This window comes from Cnephaeus nilssonii (assembly GCF_951640355.1).
Source record: "Cnephaeus nilssonii genome assembly, chromosome: 8".
In the NCBI taxonomy this organism is placed as follows: domain Eukaryota; kingdom Metazoa; phylum Chordata; class Mammalia; order Chiroptera; family Vespertilionidae; genus Cnephaeus; species Cnephaeus nilssonii.
Window position 1 is genome coordinate 102,895,343 of NC_137079.1, and position 20,387 is coordinate 102,915,729.

The 20,387-nt window shown below is 45.1% G+C and overlaps 2 pseudogenes across 2 annotated transcripts; both read right to left on the bottom strand.

The window, feature by feature from the left end:
• Nucleotides 1-3,106: 3,106 nt before the first annotated feature.
• On the bottom strand, nucleotides 3,107-3,781 carry LOC307104092 (protein SPT2 homolog; annotated as a pseudogene). The gene is made up of 2 exons: nucleotides 3,762-3,781; nucleotides 3,107-3,665 (listed from the first exon to the last, which is right to left on the bottom strand). The product of its transcript is annotated as a protein SPT2 homolog (transcript).
• LOC307104093 (protein SPT2 homolog) lies at nucleotides 3,243-6,109 on the bottom strand (annotated as a pseudogene). Its single transcript has 2 exons — nucleotides 5,911-6,109; nucleotides 3,243-4,353 (listed from the first exon to the last, which is right to left on the bottom strand). The product of its transcript is annotated as a protein SPT2 homolog (transcript).
• Between the last annotated feature and the right edge of the window lie 14,278 nt (nucleotides 6,110-20,387).

Here is a 20,387-nt window from a genome sequence, read left to right on the forward strand (position 1 = left end):
ACAAGAGACAGGAAACCATAAAAATACTAGAGGAATCCACAGGCAGTGAATTCTCAGACATATGCTGAAGCAATTTTTTTACCGACACCGCTCCTAGGGCAATTGAAACTAAAGAGAAAATAAACAAATGGGACTACATCAAAATAAAAAGCTTTTGCACAGCAAAACAAACCACCAACAAAACAACAAAGAAAGCCCACTGTATGGGAGAACATATTTGCCAATGTTATCACCGATCAACTTTTAATCTCCAAAATTTACAGGGAATTCATAAAACTTAATAAAAGGAAGATAAATGATCCAATATAAAAATGGGCAACGGACCTAAATAGATACTTTTCAAAAGAAGACAGAAGGAAGGCCAAAAGACATAAGAAAACATGCTCAAAGTCAGTAATTATCTGAGAGATGCAAATCAAAACGACAATGAGGTACCATTTCACACCTGTCAGAATGCCTATCATCAACAAATCAACAAATGACAAGTGCTGGCGAGGATGCAGAGAAAAAGGAACCCTCGTGCACTGCTGGTGGGAATGCAGACTGGTACAGCCACTGTGGAGAACAGTCTAGAGTTTCTTCAAAAATCTAAAAATGGATCTCCCATTTGACCCAGTAGTCCCACTTCTAGGAATATATCTCAAGAAACTAGAAACACAAATCAGAAAGAATATATGCACCTCTATGTTCATAGCAGCACAATTCACTATAGCTAAGATTTAGAAACAGCATAAGTGCCCATCAGCAGGTAAGTGGATTAGAAATCTGTGGTACATCTACACTATGGAATACTATGCTTCTGTAAAAAGGAAGGAACTCCTACCATTCGCAACAGTCCTGGAAAGAAAGATAAATATCACATTATCTCACGCATTTGTGAAATATAATGAACAACATAAAGTGATGAACAAAAATATATCCAGAGACTTAGAAGCATCGAACAGACCATCCAACCTCAGAGGGAAGGCAGGGGAGGGTGGGAGGGTGAGGTAAAAGATCAACCAAAGGACTTGTATGTATGCATATAAGCATAAACAATGAACACAGACAATAGGGAGTGAGGGCATGTGCTGGGGGGTGGGAGCAGCCAGGGAGAGGCCAACTGGGGGAAATGGAGACATATATAATACTTTAAACAATAAAGAATTTTAAAAAATTAAGAGAAACTCCTGGTAAAGTTCTCTTCCTACACCAACTTTTTTTCCAATTAAATCTTTTAGAAAGGAATGGGAAACAATTTTTATTTCTTCACAATGAGCTTAAAATCAGTACATCCAATGCAAAATTTTGGTACTTTTCATTTCCACCTTTGAAACTTTATTATTTATTTATTTATTTATTTATTTATTTATTTATTTATTTTCTCTTGATACACATGAATTTAGTTTTTGTGTTTTTGCCATTAATTGCTAAGGAATTTCAAGATAAAAATGCAAAGTCATTAACATCAAGAGACACAAGGGCACTTTGGATTACAAAATATCTTTATAATGGGGGAGTAAGGAGAGCCTCACGTGTCACTTGCTTATTTTTTAAACTATTATTTTTTCAATTCTAATCTTTGAATAAAATTTTTTTTTCTACAATATAAAATGACTTTTTAGATAAAAATCAGCTCAGTGGCATTGTCTATTTTACAATAAATCTGAAAGGAAAATTTGAAAAATAATATTCATACAACAAATAGCATAACTTGTTTTTTAACTTGAAATTTTTTGTTAATTGCCTAATCTCCTAAATCAGTGAATAAGAATGCTCAGCATCCAATCCATAAATATAGAATACAATATAATTTATTCTACTTTTTACTTCAAAGTCACAGAGATGACATCCACATAATTATAAAACCTACTCTACATTTTCAAGTTCTCAATCCAAATATATAGATTAGAACAGGTCACTTTATTGCTGACAACATTCATGGAAGGGCCAGATTCCTCATAAAAAAGACAAAATAAGTTTGATTGGGAGCCAGCCATTTCCCTACTCACCCATCAACAGAATTATGGAAGTCAAGAGGCAATCTTTTTTCCTTTTAAAATAGTAAAGGAACAAAAGAAGATTGGCTGACTGTTGAGTGGGCCCCACATTAGAGTACATAGCTCATCAGGATTGAGGCTGGCATCTGTGAGCAGTTAACTTCCTAAGAGCACTCACTGGGCATTGTCATCTACACTATGGCTTTCACCCCAGAAAGTATTTGAAAATACTTTATGCTCAAAATATATAGTATATATTCCTTGTCCTTGAGGACCCAAGTATCTATACTAATAAAAGCCTAGGTGGCCGTCGCACATGACATTACCACAAGATAGCTGCCACAAGATGGCCACCACAAGATGGCCACGTGCACAGAGGAGGCGGGGCTCAGCAGCCACTTCGCGAGGTGAGGCCTGGGGGTCCCGGCATCTCCTCCACCTCGCGCAGAGGAGGCGGGTCCCGGCGGAGAAAGCAGGTTGCAGCAGGAGAGGGCAGTTGGGGGCGATCAGGCCAGCAGGGGAGCAGTTAGGCATCAATCAGGCCAGTAGGGGAGTGGTTAGGGAGCGATCAGGCAGGCAGGCAGGCAAGTGGTTAGGAGCCAGCAGTCCTGGATTGTGAGAGCGATGTCCAACTGCTGGTGTAGGCCCGATCCCGCACATCCTCTAAGAAGTCCCAGATTGGCACCGAAACCGGTTTGGCTCAGTGGGTAGAGCGTCGGCCTGCGGACTCAAGGGTCCCAGGTTCGATTCCGGTCAGGGGCATGTACCTTGGTTGCGGGCACATCCCCAGTAGGGGGTGTGCAAGAGGCAGCTGATCGATGTTTCTCTCTCATCGACGTTTCTAACTCTCTATCCCTCTCTCTTCCTCTCTATAAAAAATCAATAAAATATATTTAAAAAAAAAAAAAAAAAAAAAAAAAAAGAAGTCCCAGATTGGAGAGAGTGTAGGCCGGGCTGAAGGACACCCCCTCCCTGTGCACGAATTTTGTGCACTGGGCCACTAGTAAATCTAAAATGATAATGGGCTTCTTCAGTCTGAAGACAGGACTTCTTTGCAGTAGAGTGCCTCCAGTGTTTCACAAAAATAAATAAAACAGCAGCTAACGTCTTTTCAGCTTCTTGACCTCTCAGCATTTCATTGCTTCTTCCTCCCATCTCATTTCCTTTAAGTCCTCTTGCATACCTGGTCTTAAACTCTTTGATTCTTTCTTCTGCTGTTCTTTCCAACTACTCTCCATGTAACATAAGGCATAATCACTTTCATCTTTGCATTTTTTTCAGTCATAACCAAAGAATATGCTTAGATATTTCTTCCTGAAATTCTCCTTCATCTTTGATAAAATCTTCCATTTTGGAGTCAGAGTTCTCATCTTCCTCCTCTTCATATTCTCACTGTCTTTTGTAACCACCAGGGAAGGGAAACCTTTGAGGACGTTGGGCAAATCTGTAGCCAGCTAAAGAAGGCTTCGTTCCACTCATCTGTCCATTGGTGGGCCAGGTAATGATATTCTTAGAAGATATTGTTTCTGAGACAAAAGAGCATTTGGGCTTATGGGGGGATCTAAGCTACTAACTATTCACCCAGTTCCCAAGCTGTTCACTGGTCTTCGAGGGCCTGAACTGCTGACAGTCTGTCTAGCTGAAACTGAGCCACTTACTGATCGCCCAGGGCCACTGACTGACCACCTGGGGGCACTGAGCCACTCACTGGTAGTCGGTCATATGGATTGTGCACAGGCCACCCAGAGTCACCAGAACTGACCACTGACTTCCTAGAACCACCTGGGCCACTGATGGGTCATCCAGAGCCACCTGTACTGCTGACTCTCTTTCCAGGAGGATTTAAGTCACTGGCTGGCCTCTTGGTCCCACTGATTGGTCACTCAGGTCCTGAACTGGAGCTGCCATTTTGGCGCCTGGGCACGGAGCCAGAACTAACCGTAGGCTAAACATTCCCTGTGATGGGCTGCCCAGGAGCTGAGCTGGAGCTGCTGCCTGACTGCCTGACACCTGGACTCTTAGCCTTATGTGGGGAGACCACAGGTCCAGGTCTGGAATGGCTAGGATGGGGAAGAGTTTTTTGGCTTTGTGCTCAGTAACATATTTCTGAGTCCCTTTAGCAGAAGTCTTTGGAACACTTGATGAATAGGTGCTCAAGTGGGTCTTTCCAGCCCCATTGAAAACAGGCCTGTCATGGTCCTCCCGAAGTGAGGCTTGGGAGAAGTTGCTAGATCCTACTTTGGTCCTCTCTCCTGGCATGGATTTGGATGAAAACAAACCTACATGTTTCTTATTAGCTGTGCTGGGTCTGAATTTCTTCTCAGCACAAGGAAGGAGAGTACCTTTGGGAGAAGGATGCTTGTCCCTGGAAACTCTGCTAGGTTTTGTGCCCATACTTTCTTTTCTTTTTTTTAAAAAATTTCTTTATTGATTAAGGTGTCACATATTTGTCCTCATCCCCCCATTCCCATCCCACACCCCTCCCCATGGATGCCCCAACCCTCTGTTGAACTTAAGCATTGGTTAGGCTCATATGCATGCACACATGACCTTTGGTTGATCTCTCCCCCCTCCCCCCACCCTCCCCTATCCTCCCTCTGAGGCCCGATAGTCCGATCGATGCCTCCTTGTTTCTGGTTCTGTTCTTGTTCATCAGTCTATGTTGTTCATCATTTCCCCTAGATGAGCGAAATCATGTGTCACTAGAGATATACTTATAAGAATTGAATGTGCGACGAGCAATAATAGTTATGCTGACAGGCAAATGAATCAGTCTGTAGTGAGTTTCTTTCTGGTCCAACAGTTCTTTTGAGACCCAATATCAATGTCCACCAGTTCCTTATGAGTACATGTCGGCACTGACCCCTCAGCTCTGGATGGTGGACAAATGGTGGCAATGCAGGTCCGACTCCCTCTGGTTTGGTCTCGGCCGGATCCAGGGGCACGGCTTCACCCGGATCCAGGGGCCCACGGCCTCACCCGGACCCGGGATCCAGCCTCACCCGAATCTAGGAGCACACAGCCTCGCCCAGACCCAGGATTCAGCTTCATCCGGACCCAGGGGCGCATGGCCTCACCCGGACCCAGGGGCGCGTGGCCTCTCCCAGACCCAGGGTCGCGTGGCCTCACCCGGACCTGGGACCCAGGCTCACCCGGATCCAGGGGCCCACGGCCTCACCCGGACCTGGGACCCAGGCTCACCCGGATCCAGGGGCCCACGGCCTCACCCGGACCCGGGGCCAGGCTCACCCGGATCCAGGGGCCCACGGCCTCACCCGGACCCGGGGCCAGGCTCACCCGGATCCAGGGGCCCACGGCCTCACCCGGACCCGGGACCCAGGCTCACCCGGATCCAGGGGCCCACGGCCTCACCCGGACCCGGGGCCAGGCTCACCCGGATCCAGGGGCCCACGGCCTCCCCCGGACCCGGGGCCAGGCTCACCCGGATCCAGGGGCCCACGGCCTCACCCGGAACCGGGACCCAGGCTCACCCGGATCCAGGGGCCCACGGCCTCACCCGGAACCGGGACCCAGGCTCACCCGGATCCAGGGGCCCACGGCCTCACCCGGACCCGGGGCCAGGCTCACCCGGATCCAGGGGCCCACGGCCTCACCCGGACCCGGGGCCCAGCCTCACCCGGATCCAGGGGCCCACGGCCTCACCCGGACCCGGGGCCCAGCCTCACCCGGATCCAGGGGCCCACGGCCTCACCTGGACCCGGGGCCCAGCCTCACCCAGATCCAGGGGCACACGGCCTCACCTGGACCCGGGGCCCAGCCTCACCCGGATCCAGGGGCACACGGCCTCGCCCAGACCCAGGATTCAGCCTCACCCGGATCCAGGGGCGCATGGCCTTGCCCGGACCCAGGGGCACCTGGCCTCACCCGGACCCGGGGCCCAGCCTCACCCTGACCCAGTTCCCAGCCTCACCCGGACCCAGGTGTGCCCATACTTTCTGTGTGAGAGGGAACCATTTTGGTCAGAGGTAGTCCTGCATCTGCCTCGGGCTTCTTTTTCATATGTCTTCACTCAAGAAGTTTTCACTCCCTAAGTTCTTGTGCAGTCATAGGCCACTTTTTTTTTTCACTACCTTGATTTCCACTGGTTCATATTGTTGGAAGCTACCCATTATCTTCCCTATCAGAAAAGTGTAAACAAAGAACGCAGAAGGCTCATGAACCTTGAGCTCTGGCAAGGGCCAAAGCTATGCACCGATTGTTTAGTCGAGACAATGGTGGCTCAAGCAATTTCCTGACCAAATAGTCTCAAAGTAAATCTTTACTAATATTTACTGACCTTTAAGATAGTCTGTCTGTTACTGGAATTGCCTGCCTGACTAAGGGTAATATGTGTATCTAAAATTGAATAAAAGGCTGGCAGGGCCTGGGCAGCAGTGAAGTCCTTGCCCTTGCATTGGACTCTCCACCTGGCCCCCCATTATTTCCAAATTATTATTTCTTGTCTTATCTCATCATTTGCCCATGGCCCTTCTCCAGATCCTGAACCCTGAACCACACGGGAAGTGTACTCTCACATCTGGCACCTCAGACAATGGATGTCTGGAGAAGAAGATTCACCTAGATCAGAAAATAAGTTTCACCAGCAAGGTGGGGAAAAAGAATTCACCAGATAGGTGGGGAAATTTGCCGTGTGCAAAACCCATGGCTAGCTGCAGAAGTCGCGATCTGTAAGTAGGGCGGGAACGTCTTTTATTAGCCAGGCTAATGGGGCAGAATTTGTCAAAAAGGAAGAAGCTTTATTATAGAATTTTCGTTTGCATACTTAAGGATAAAGGAATTAAAGTGTCAGAAGGTATTCTTTTACAGTTTTTGCATGTTATTATAGAACATAATCCCTGGTTTCCTGAAGAAGGTACATTAGATGTTGAATGTTGGGAAAAAGTTAGTCAGAACTTGAAAAAAACCTCAGCAGCAGGGGAAAACTTTGCCTTCAAATTGTTTCTCCTTGTGGAACATGGTATTGTATTTGCTAGAGCCTTTTAAAAAAACAAAAGAGGTTAAACCCTCTCTCCTTGACCCTCTGCTCCTAAAGAGGAGCAAAAAGAAAAATTGGAGGAATGGCCTTCATGGCCCCCTCCACCTCCATGTTCTAATCCTGAAACATTTAATTCACCATTAATAGAATCACCTATGCAAAGAGTTATCCGAGATGATAAAAGGACATGATGGTGGAGGACCAACTTGCTTTTCCTATTATACAAGTAGCTGACCCACAGCTCCCAAATCATATAATAAGACAGCTTGAAAAATTTGACTTTAAAATGATAAAGGCCTTGCATGAAAGCATAGTCCAGAATGGTTCTACAGTTCCTTTTACTGGAGAAATTATGACTAATATTTCTGAAGCATTCTTAGCTCCTTATGATTGGTATTCTCTGGCTCGCACAACTCTGGAAGAGATTATTTACTATGGAAGGGAGAATTTTTGGAGAAATGTCAGGAGCAAGCCCATGCAAACTGTGGCTGAATGCTCAAATAACTTATGAAATGCTGACACGACTGGGACAATACAATAACATGCAAAATCAGCTAAATTATGTGTAACAGGCGTATGAGCAAATTAGACTTTGTGGAAGAAGAGCTTGGTGGGCTTTACCATCAAAAGGGGACCCTGAGGGAGCTTTTAGTAAATGTATGCAGGGGCCTACAGAGTCATTTTCTGACTTTGTGGCTTGTCTCACTCAAGCAGTGAGATGACAGATTCAACATGAAACAGCAGGAGACATTTTAATTCAGCAATTAACTTATGAAAATGTCAATGCTGATTGTAAGAAATGCCTGACGCCTCTGAGAAAAAATAGTACCATTACAGAAATGATTCGAGCATGTCAGAATGTGGGGTCAGGCATTTTTCAAGCAAACTTACTTGCTGCCGCCGCAACAGTGGGGAATAAAAGGTGTTATAATTGTGGAAGAACAGGACATTTTAAAAAAGAATGTAGGCAACCAAGAAGGACACAAAGTGGCAATGTAGGGAAAGGTGTGAACATTCTGCCTCCCAATTCAATAAACACAGATTAAACCTCTCTGTGTCCTAGAAGTCAGAAGGGAAACTATTGGACTGGTCAATGTAGATCGAAATTTCATAAAAATGGGCAGCCATTAGATCAAGACATAGGGAATGGTCAACCACAGGGAAACGGCCCCTTAACCCTGTCATCAATAGGGGAAATTTGCCCTGCAAGGCCCACAATGGACTCCCTCATCTGAGCCACTCCAGGGAGTGCAGGCCTAGTTCTTAACAATTATACTGTGGTCAAAGGAAAAAGATGGCGACCGGCAGGAAGGTAGGGAGAGAGAGAGTGTGAGTGAGGAACCCATAGAGGAGAGTGTAGATGTGTGTGGTGTGTGTGTGTGTATGAGATAGGGTCAGTTAGATTCTGCAGGTCTTCCAAGGGGCTCCCGAACAGGGCAGCCCCAGACAGCGGAGCCCCGCGCACAAAGCGGACACTTCTCGGCGGGGCGGCTGGTGCGGACGCAGAGACCACGCCATCTTGGGAAACAGAGCTGCCTGAGACTCGGATCCTGGCTTCTAACACAAACCAGGACCCTGCAGCCACTGGGGACAGAGAACTGCTATCACAGCTTCAGACAAACAACAAGAATCCAGACTTCCCGGCAGATTTCCGTGAGTCAAAGAGCCTATCCCCCTCCTCGCAGGCGCTGATAGCGCCATAGTAACTGATAGACCCGCCCCTCCCCCAAGCTGCTGAGCGCCCACAGGCGTGCAGAAAGCGCCATAGTAACTGATAGACGCGCCCCTCGCCCAAGCTGCCGAGCTTTGCGCAGGGACGCGCTCCCTCTTAGGGAATTTGGCGCGCGCTCGCGCACGGGACAGAAGCAGCTCCCCTTCGGGGAAATCTGTCAGTGCGCACAGAGGGCTCCCCTTCGGGGAATTTGGGGGAATTTGGCTCGCGGGACACAGCTCCCCCTTCGGAGATTCTTAAGAGGGGCTTCCCTTTGGGGAATTTGGCGCGCAGGACGGACTCCGCCCCCCTTCTGGGACTTTGGGAGAGTGCACTGAGCCGGCTCACCTTCAGGTTTTTAAGAATGTGCGCTCTAGCCGGTTTGGCTCAGTAGAGAGAGCACACACAGGACGCAGCCCCACTTCAGGGAATTTGGCACGCCGGACACAGCTGCCTGGGATCCCTGACTCACAGCACATTCACACTAAGAGCCAGCGACCCCAATTGTTGGTGCGTGCACACACAGGGACCCTGATTCTCAACGAGAAACCGCACAAGGCAACAGAGACTTTGACACTCGAGTCTTGGTGCAGACACAGGGAAACTCTGACTCCTGGCACATGCTAAGGATCTCATTCTCGGCACATACCAACAGTGTGGTGCAGACAGGGCCCCTGATTCTAAATGTGCACACGAGACCACACGGAACACTGGGGACACTGATCCTGGGCAAGTCTGGTTCCCACCAACCAAAGACAGCCACACGTCCTAGTGTCAGTGCACTTCAGTGAAACTAGGGTGGAGCGAAGTCCCCACAGCACACGGCCCAGGTCCACGCAAACAGAAGCTTGAGCTTTCTGGTAATAGCCAGAATGGGGAAACGAAATAACTCACAGAGGAAAGAAAATGTGGAGTCGCCAAGAAAGGAAATTAGTGAAAATGAAGCTTGCAACATGACCGAAAAGGAGTTCAGAGTAATGGTCATGGAATTTATACATCGGATGGATGAGAAAATCAACAACTTATGCAAGAATCAGGAAGAAATGAAAAGTGATATAGCTACAATCAAAAACACCATGGAAAGTTTCAACAGTAGATTACAAGAAGCAGAGGACCGAATTAGTGAGTTAGAAGATCAGGTACAGAAACAAGCTCAAGCTGAACAGCAATTGGAGAAAAAAATTAAAAAGCAGGAGGAAAGCCTACGGGAGCTTCGGGACAACATGAAACGAAGTAACATGCGTATAATAGGGCTGCCAGAAGGACAAGAAGAGCAGCAGGGATTAGAAAATCTATTTGAAGAAATAATGACAGAAAACTTCCCGGATATGGGAAAGATAAAAGTTACGCAAGCAAAGAGAGTCCCAAGCAGGATCAACCCCAAAAGACCCACACCAAGACATGTCATAATTTCAATGGCAAATATAAATGATAAAGAGAGAATCCTAAAGGCGGCAAGAGAGAGACAGAGAGTTACCTACAAAGGAACACCCATCAGGTTGTCAAATGATTACTCATCAGAAACACAACAAGCTAGAAGTGAATGGAAGGAGGTATACAAAGTGTTGCAAAGCAAAGGACTGAATCCAAGAATACTATATCCAGCAAGACTATCAATCAAAATTGAAGGGGAAATCAGGAGCTTTGCAGACAAAAAAAGCCTCAGGGAGTTTATCACCACCAAACCAGCAATGCAAGAATTGCTAAAGGGAATACTGTAAAAAGAAGAAATAAACAGGTAAGAAGGAATACAGACACAAAAATAGATATGACTGCAAACAAATACCTTTCAGTAATAACTTTAAATGTAAACGGACTAAATGCTCCAATCAAAAGACATCGAGTAGCTGAATGGATAAAAAAACACGACCCATATATATGCTGTCTACAAGAGACCCACCTCAGAACAAGAGACTCACACAGATTGAAAGTGAAGGGATGGAAAAATATCTTTCAGGCAAATGGAAATGAAAAAAAAGCTGGGGTAGCAATACTTATATCTGACAAAATAGACCTCAAAGTAAATGCCATAACAAGAGATAAGGAAGGCCACTTCATAATACTAAAGGGAGAAATCCAACAAGAAGAAATAATTCTGGTAAACATATACGCTCCCAATATAGGAGCACCCAAATACATAAAAAAACTCCTGGAGGATATCAAGGGAGAGATTAATAGCAACACAATCATAGTAGGAGACTTTAATACCCCACTATCACCACTGGACAAATCCTCTAAACAAAAAATCAGCAAAGAAACAGCAATCCTAAATGACTCACTAGACCAGATGGAATTAATTGACATCTTCAGAACATTTCACCCCAAAGCCACAGAATATACATTCTTCTCAAGTGCACATGGGTCATTTTCAAAGATAGACCATATGCTGGGTCACAGGCAAAGTCTCTTCAAATTCAAGAAGATAGAAATTATATCAAGCATCTTCTCAGATCACAGTGGCATAAAACTGGAAATCAACTACAATAAATACAATCCAAAGAAATCAAACACATGGAGACTAAACAGCATGCTATTAAACAAGGACTGGGTCACCAGAGAGATCAAGGAAGAAATAAAAAACATCATGGCAACAAATGACAATGAAAACACAACAATCCAAAATCTATGGGACACAGCGAAAGCAGTCTTGAGAGGGAAGTTCATAGCTCTACAGGCCTATTGCAAAAAACAAGAAACAATGGTAATAAATTACTTAACCCTACAACTCAAAGAGCTAGAAAAAGAGCAGCAAGAAAAGCCCAGTGTAACCAGAAGGAAGGAAATAACAAAGATCAGAGCGGAGATAAATGACATAGAGACCAAAGAAACAATACATAAGATCAACAAAACCAAGAGCTGGTTCTTTGAAAGGATAAACAAGATTGATGGACCTCTAGCCAGGCTCACCAAGAAGCAAAGAGAGAGGACCCAAATAAACAAAATCAGAAATGAAAGAGGTGAAATAACAACAGACCCTGCTGAGATACAAAGGATTGTTACAAAATACTACGAACAACTCTATTCCAACAAACTGGACAACCTGGAGGAAATGGACATATTCCTAGAAAAATATAACCTTCCAAAAATCAATCAAGAAGAATCTAAACAGCTCAATAGGCCAATAACTATGGACGAAATTGAAGCAGTCATCAAAAAGCTTCCGGCAAACAAAAGCCCGGGGCCTGATGGCTTCACAGGAGAGTTTTACCAAACATTCAAGGAAGAACTAAAACCTATCCTCCTCAGACTATTCCAAAAAATTCAAGTGGAAGGAACACTTCCAAGCTCCTTCTATGAAGCCAGCATCACCCTAATACCAAAACCAGATAAAGACAACACAATGAAAGAGAATTACAGACCAATATCCCTCATGAACATAGATGCCAAAATCCTCAACAAAATTCTAGCAAATCGGCTCCAGCAGTACATCAGAAAGATCATACACCATGACCAAGTAGGATTTATCCCAGGAATGCAAGGATGGTACAATATCCGCAAATCAATAAACGTGATACATCACATAAACAAATTGAAAGATAAAAATCACATAGTCATATCAATTGATGCAGAAAAAGCATTTGACAAAATCCAACACCCTTTCTTGATAAAAGCTCTCAACAAGGTGGGAATAGATGGCTCATACCTCAACATAATAAAAGCTATATATGATAAACCCACAGCAAACATCATACTCAATGGACAAAAACTAAAGACATTTCCCCTAAGAACAGGAACAAGACAGGGATGCCCACTCTCACCACTCCTGTTTGACATAGTACTGGAAGTATTAGCCATTGCAATTAGACAAGAAGAAGAAATAAAAGGCATCCAGATTGGAAAAGAACAAGTAAAGCTGTCTTTATTTGCAGACGACATGATATTGTACATAAAAAATCCGAAAGACTCCGTCAAAAAACTAATAGACTTAATAAATGAATTCGGCAATGTAGCAGGATACAAAATTAACGCCAAGAAATCTATGGCCTTTCTATACACCAATAATGAACTTACAGACAGAGAGACTAAAAAGGCAATCCCATTTACCATCGCACCAAAAAAATTAAGATACCTAGGAATAAACTTAACTAAGGAGGTAAAAGACCTATACACGGAAAACTACAGGACACTGAAAAAAGAGATAGAGGAAGACGTAAACAGATGGAAGAACATACCATGTTCATGGATTGGTAGAATCAACATCATTAAAATGTCCATACTACCCAAAGCAATCTATAGATTCAATGCACTCCCCATTAAAATACCAACGGCATATTTCACAGACCTTGAAAGAACTCTCCAAAAATTCATCTGGAATAAAAAAAGACCCCGAATAGCCACAGCAATCCTGAGAAAGAAGAATAAAGTAGGAGGGATCTCAATACCAGATTTCAAGCTGTATTACAAAGCCACTGTTCTCAAAACAGCCTGGTACTGGCACAAGAACAGACATATAGATCAATGGAACAGAATAGAGAATCCAGATATTGACCCAAACCACTATGCTCAATTAATATTTGACAAAGGAGGCATGAACATACAATGGAATAAAGACAGTCTCTTCAATAAATGGTGTTGGGAAAATTGGACAGATACATGCAAAAAAATGAAGCTTGATCACCAACTTACGCCATACACAAAAATAAACTCAAAATGGATACAGGACTTAAACATAAGACGGGAAACCATAAAAATACTAGAGCAATCCACAGGCAGCAAAATGTCAGACATATGCCAAAAGAAATTCTTCACTGACACTGCCCCTAGGGCAATGGAAGCTAAAGAGAAAATTAACAAATGGGACTACATCAAAATAAAAAGCTTTTTCACAGCAAAAGAAACCATCAACAAAACAACAAGAAGGCCCACTGCATGGGAGAACATATTTGCAAATGGCATCACTGATAAAGGTTTAATCTCCAACATCTACAGGCAGCTTATACAACTTAATAAAAGGAAGATAAATGATCCAATAAAAAAATGGGCAACAGACCTAAATAGAATCTTTTCAAAAGAAGACAGAAGGAAGGCCAAGAGACACATGAAAACATGCTCAACGTCACTAATTATCCGAGAGATGCAAATCAAAACAACAATGCGGTACCATCTCACACCTGTCAGAATGGCTATCATCAACAAATCAACAAACGACAAGTGTTGGCGAGGATGCGGAGAAAAAGGAACCCTCGTGCACTGCTGGTGGGATTGCAGACTGGTGCAGCCACTGTGGAGAACAGTATGGAGTTTCCTCAAAAAACTGAAAATGGAACTCCCATTTGACCCAGTAATCCCACTCCTGGGAATATATCCGAAGAAACTAGAAACACCAATTAGAAAGGATATATGCACCCCTATGTTCATAGCAGCGCAATTCACCATAGCTAAGATTTGGAAACAGCCTAGGTGCCCGTCAGCAGATGACTGGATCAGAAAACTGTGGTACATCTACACAATGGAATACTATGCTGCCATAAAAAAGAAGGAATTCTCATCATTTGCAGCAACCTGGGAGGAATTGGAGAACATTATGTTAAGTGAAATAAGTCAGTCAATGAAAGAAAAATACCACATGATCTCACTCATTTATGGATAATAAAGAACATTATAAACTTGAACAAAAAGATAGATACAGAGACAGTAAAGCATCAAACAGACTGTCAAATTACAAGGGGAAGGTTAGGGAGAGGTGGGGGAGATAAGAGATCAATCAAAGGACTTGTATGCATGCATATAAGCATAACCAATGGATGCAAAACTCTGGGGGGTGGGGGCATATATGGGAGTGGGGTGTGGGGAGGGCAATGGTAAGATATGTACACATATAATACCTTAATAAAAAAATTGAAAAAAAAAAAAAAAAAAGAAAAAAAAAACAATTATACTGTACTAGAAGCCTAGTGCACGAAATTCGTGCACGGGGGAGGGGATGGGTGTCCCTCAGCCCAACCTGCACCCTCTCCAATCTGGGACCCCTTGGGAGATGTCTGACTGCTTGATGTCCGTGGGATCAGGCCTAAACAGGCAGTCAGACATCCCTTTTACAATCTAGGACTGCTGGCTCCCAACTACTCACCTGCCTGCCTTCCTGATTGCCCCTAACCACTCTGCCTGCCAGCCTGATCACCCCCTAACCACTCCCCTGCCAGCCTGATCGACGCCTAACTGCTCCCCTGCCAGCCCGATCGTCCCCAACTGCTCTCCCTGACACCCCGGTCACCCCCAAATGCCCTCCCTTGCATATTTCCTCTTTATTAGATAGGGTTTTTTCTTTAGCATATTGGACAATCCTAACTGGTTTGGCTCAGTGGATGGAGCATTGGCCTGCAGAATCAAGGGTCCCAGGTTTGATTCTGGTCAAGGGCATGTACCTTGGTTGGGGGCACATACCCAGTGGGGAGTGTGCACAAGGCAGCTGATCAATATTTCTCTCTCATAGATGTTTCTAGCTCTCTATCCCTTTCCCTTCCTCTTTGTAAAAAAATAAATAAAGTATATATTATAAAAAAGAAACATTTAAGATTCCTCCATATCTGCCTGGGTGGTGTGACTCAATGGTTGCGACCCCAGGCTGCCACCGCTGGAAGGGGATTGAGCCCTGGCCAGGCTGAGACCCCAGCCCAGGCTGTTGCCTCAGCCCAGCCAGGCTGAGACCCCAGCCCAGGCTGCCATCTCAGCCTGGCCAGGGATAGTGCGGTGGGGGTGTGCGGCCCCAGCCCAGGCTGCCGCCACTGGCCTGAAGATAGTGCGGTGGGGGTGCACCGCCTTGCCAGCCTGAGACCCCAGCCCAGGCAGCCACCGCCACAAGGGGATCGTGCGGCTTGGGTGCGAGGCCTTGCTGGCCTGAGATCCCAGCCCAAGCTGTCGCCGCGGCCAGGGGATCCTACAGCTTGGGTATGAGGCCCTGCCAGTCTGAGATCCCAGCCCATGCTGCCGCAGAGGCCAGGGGATCGTGCAGCTTTGGTGCAAGGCCCTGCCCATCTAAGACCCCAGCCCAAGCTGTCGCCGTGGCCAGGGGATCCTGCAGGTTGGGTGCGAGGCCCTGCCGGTCTGAGACCCCAGCCCAAGTTGCTGCTGCTGGCCGGGGATCGCGCCTGGCTCTGGCACCTCCCAGCCGGACACCCCGGGCTGCCGCCACTGGGCAGGGATCGCTGCGTGGGGGGCGGGCGCCTCCCAGATAGACACCCTGGACTGCCGCTGCTGGGTGGACTTGGGGACTCCAGCAGGGTTAAGAGGACTGGGCGCTGCCATCTTGTGGCTATGGGCGCTGCCATTTTTGTCATGGAGTGACAGTTAATTTGCATATTACTCTTTTATTATATAGGATAGTGGTCACTTTGACCCCCTATTTGGCTCGGCTAGCTGTTCCTACAGGAATCTGGGCACCTGTGCCACCGAGAACATTAGGATTAATCTTAGGGAGTAGTGGAAAAACTCTGAAAGGACTAATTGTTCTGCATGGAGTCATAGATTCAGACTATGAGGGAGAAATTAAGGTAATACTAGAATGTAATTATATCATGCAAATTACTTCAGGACAAAGAATTGCTCAGATACTGCTTCTACCTATTATTCAGCAAGGTGAAGCTATAAATAGGAAAAGAGGATTTGGAAGTTCAGATATCTATTGGATACATGAAATTAGCAAAACCCATCCTATGATTAATTTAAGAATAGAGGTAAAACGGTATAAAGGTTTAGTAGACACTGGAGTGGATGTCAGCATTATCAGCAAAGAATTCTGGCCTCCAAGTTGGTCCACGGTAGAAGCTATAGGCTCTATCAGGGGGGGTCGGAGTTCCTGATAATACACAATGCAGTGCTGCAGTGTTAAGGTGGCAAGATGAAGAAGGACAGACAGGATGGTTTCAGCCTTACATAGTCTCTGGGATTGCAGTCAATTTATGGGGCCGGGATGTTTTAGAAGGTTTACAAGCTTGTATTATTACCAGCAAAGGACAGCAGTTAATAATTCAGATGAGATATCAGACTGGTCAAAGCTTAGGAAAAAATAATCAGGGAATTAAAGAGCCCATCCAAGCCAAAGGAAACCCAGGAAGATGAGGATTAGGATATCAACCTTTTGAGGACTGGTCACTGCTCAATCTCCTCACCCTCATGCAGATCCTATACAATGGAAAGATGATAGACTTATATGGGTGGATCAGTGGTCATTAACCAAGGAGAAATTAGGTAATATTCATGAATTATTACAGGAACAAAAAGAGGCTGGCCACATAGAGCCTTCCAATAGTCCTTGGAATACACCTACATTTACTATACCTAAGAAGGTGGCAGGAATATGGCAATTGTTACATGATCTTAGAGCAGTTAACACTACTATGCATACCATGGAAGCTTTACAGCCTGGACTCCCAGTGCCTTTGCAAATTCCTCTAGATTGGTCTCTTATAGTAGTAGATCTTAAGGATTATTTCTTCACCATTCCCTTGGCACCTCAAGATAAACAGAGATTTGCATTTTCAGTGCCAGCTATTAATAATATAGAACCCATGAAAAGATATCAATGGAAATTTTTGCCTCAAGGAATGGCCAATGGCCCCACCTAGTGTCAAACATATATAGCTCAAGCTGTTCAGCCTTTAAGGGACAAATATTCCTGATATTACATTATTCATTACATGGATGACTTGCTTTTAGCAAGTCCACGGGAAGAGCAGACTTTGGCAATGTAAAAATTGCTCCAGAAAAGGTACAGAAAGAAACACCTTTCAAATATCTGGGAACCATAATTGAAAACCAACATATTAGGCCTCAAAAGATGGAAATATGAAAAGATTGCCTTAAAACTTTAAATGACTTTCAAAAATTATTAGGGGACATTAACTGGTTAAGACCTTATCTGAAAATCTCTACGGGAGAAATGAAAAATTTATTTAATATACTTAGGGGTGACTCTAATCCTTCTTCATCCTGAACATTAACAGATGAAGCTAGGAAGGAGTTGCTAAGAATTGAGCAGGCAAACTCCTCAGCCCAAGTAGCATGGTTACAGCCTGAATTGCCTTTATTGGGACAGATTAACCCTACTGCAAGTAGTCCCACTGGAGTCATCTTCCAAAAAACTCTCCTGCTATTATTGAATGGGTCCACCTAGGGCATCAATCCTCTAAAACTACAGTTACATATATAAAATTTATGGCTCAGTTGATATCTCAACTTAGAAAGCGCTGCAGGCAGCTTACAGGAGAAGAACCCCAATACATTTACCTTCCCCTCACTGGGAAGCAATTAAAAATATTATTTCAAACTGATTTGAATTGGAAAATTGGACTAAGTGGATATTTAGGGGAACTTAGTTGTCACCGATTAAAAGACAAATTATTATAATTTTTATATTATACTCCCATTAGTACACCAAAAAATACTAGGCAGGAACCTATTCCTGGAGCATTAACTGTTTTTACTGATGGATCATCAAATGATTACTCTACCCAGCAAAGCTATCATTCAGAATTGAAGGCCAGATAAAGAGCTTCACAAATAAGAAAAAGCTAAAGGAGTTCATCACCGCCAAACCAGAATTATATGAAATGCCGAAAGGTATTCTTTAAGAAGAGGAAGAAGAAGATAAAGATAAAAATTATTAACAACAAATAGGTAACTATCAACAAGTGAATCTAAAAACCAAGGGAATAAAAAATCTGATGAACAGTACTAACTGGTGAATATAATAGAATCAGGGGCATAGAAAGGGAGTGGACTGACAATTCTCAGGGGAAAAGGGGAGTGGGGGGATGTGGGAAGAGACTGAACAAAAAGCGTATACCTATGGAGGAAGACACTGGGGGGCGGGGTAAGGGCAGAGGGTGGGGTAGAAACCTGGTGGAGGGGAGCTATAGGGGGAAAAAAGAGGAACAACTGTAATAATCTGAACAATAAAGATTTATTTAAAAAAAAGAGGTTAATACCACTGACTAAATAGTCAGGTGTATATTTTAAAATTCTTGAGGTTCACTGGTTGAAAATTGCTGTGCTAGGGGAAATAAAACACAGAAAGACAAATATCCTATGAACTCTCTTATATGTGGAATAAAAAACAAACAAACACAAAAACAACTCCCCTCACCCCCTTAGCCCCAACCAAGCTCATAGATACAGAGAATAAGAGAACAGACTGGTGATTACCAGAGGCTGGGGTGGGAATGAGTGAAATGGTTGAAGGAAGTCAAAAGGTACAAACTTCCAGCTATAAAGTAAGTACTGTGAGTTTAAAGTACAGCATGGCAACTATAGTTAATAGTAGATTGTTTATTTGAAAGGTGCTAAAAGAGTAGATCTTAAAAAATATATATATACTGGAGTCCCGGTGCATGAAATTTGTGCACGGAGGGGGGTGATGTCCCTCAGCCCAGCCTGCACCCTCTCCAATCTGGGACCCCTCGAGGGATGTCCGACTGCCCGTTTAGGCCCGATCCCACCGGGCAGTCGGACATCCCTTTCACAATCCAGGACTGCTGGATCCCAACTGCTTGCCTGCCTGCCTTCCTGACTGCCCCTAACAGCTTCTGCCTGCCAGCCTGATCACCCCCTAACCACTCCACTGCCAGCCTGATTGATGCCTAACTGCTCCCCTGCCAGCCTGTTTGCCCCCAACTTTCCTCCTCTGCCGGCCTGGTCACCCCTAACTGCCCTCCCCTGCAGGGTTGATTGCCTCCAACTGCCCTCCCTTGCAGGCCTGGTCCCTCCCAACTTCCCTCCCCTGCTGGCCATCTTGTGGTGGCCATCTTGTGTCCACATGGGGGCAGGATCTTTGACCACATGGGGCAGCCATATTGTGTGTTGGAGTGATGGTCAATCTGCATATTACTCTTTTATTAGATAGGATAGAGGCCTGGTTTGCCCTAAAGGGTGTCCCAGATCAGGATGGGGGTTCCCTTGGGGCCTGGGCGGCCTGGGCGAGGGGCCTGTGGTGGTTTGCAGGCCAGCCATGCCCCCTGGCGACCCAAGCGGAGGCCCTGGTATCTGGGATATATTTATCTTCTACAATTGAAACTTTATAGCCTGAAGCGGAGCCAAGCCTCCTGCTCGCTCTGTGGCTGGCAGCCATTTCACTTGGGATTGATGTATCTTCTATAATTGAAACTTTGTAGCCTGGAGTGGAGGCCTAGGCCAGCCAGGGCTGCAGAAGCTTTGCTTCCTCCATTGCCGGGGGCAACCCTTGCCTCCTGATCTTTCCAGCTCTGTGGCTGCCGCCATTTCTGTTTGTTTTTGTTTACCTTCTATAATTGAAACTTTGTAGCCTTGAGTGGAGGCCTAGGCCTGTAAGGGCAGGCAGAAAGCTTAGCTTCCTCTGTTGCCAGGGAAACCCAAGCCTCCCTCCTGCTCTCTGTGGCTGTAGCCATCTTGGTTGTGTTTATTTGCATATTTGCTCCTGATTGGCTGGTGGGCGTGGCTGGCGGGTGTAGAGGAGTTAGGGTCAATTTGCATATTACTCTTTTATTAGGTAGGATTAGCCTTCAAAGCTGAGAACCAAAGGGTATTTATTGCTAACCCCTGAGTTAGCAGCATCCCTGATGCCCACCTTTAGTCCTCCTCCTAAAGTTAGATATATTGTAGGCTCATCTATTCTTAGTATAACTATTACCAAGGGCAGATCAAGGGGTCTGGAAGGGGGGCATCCTACACATTTAAAATGGTGGGAACACACAGTTGTGCTTAATTAGTTATCCAACCCCTCTCAAGA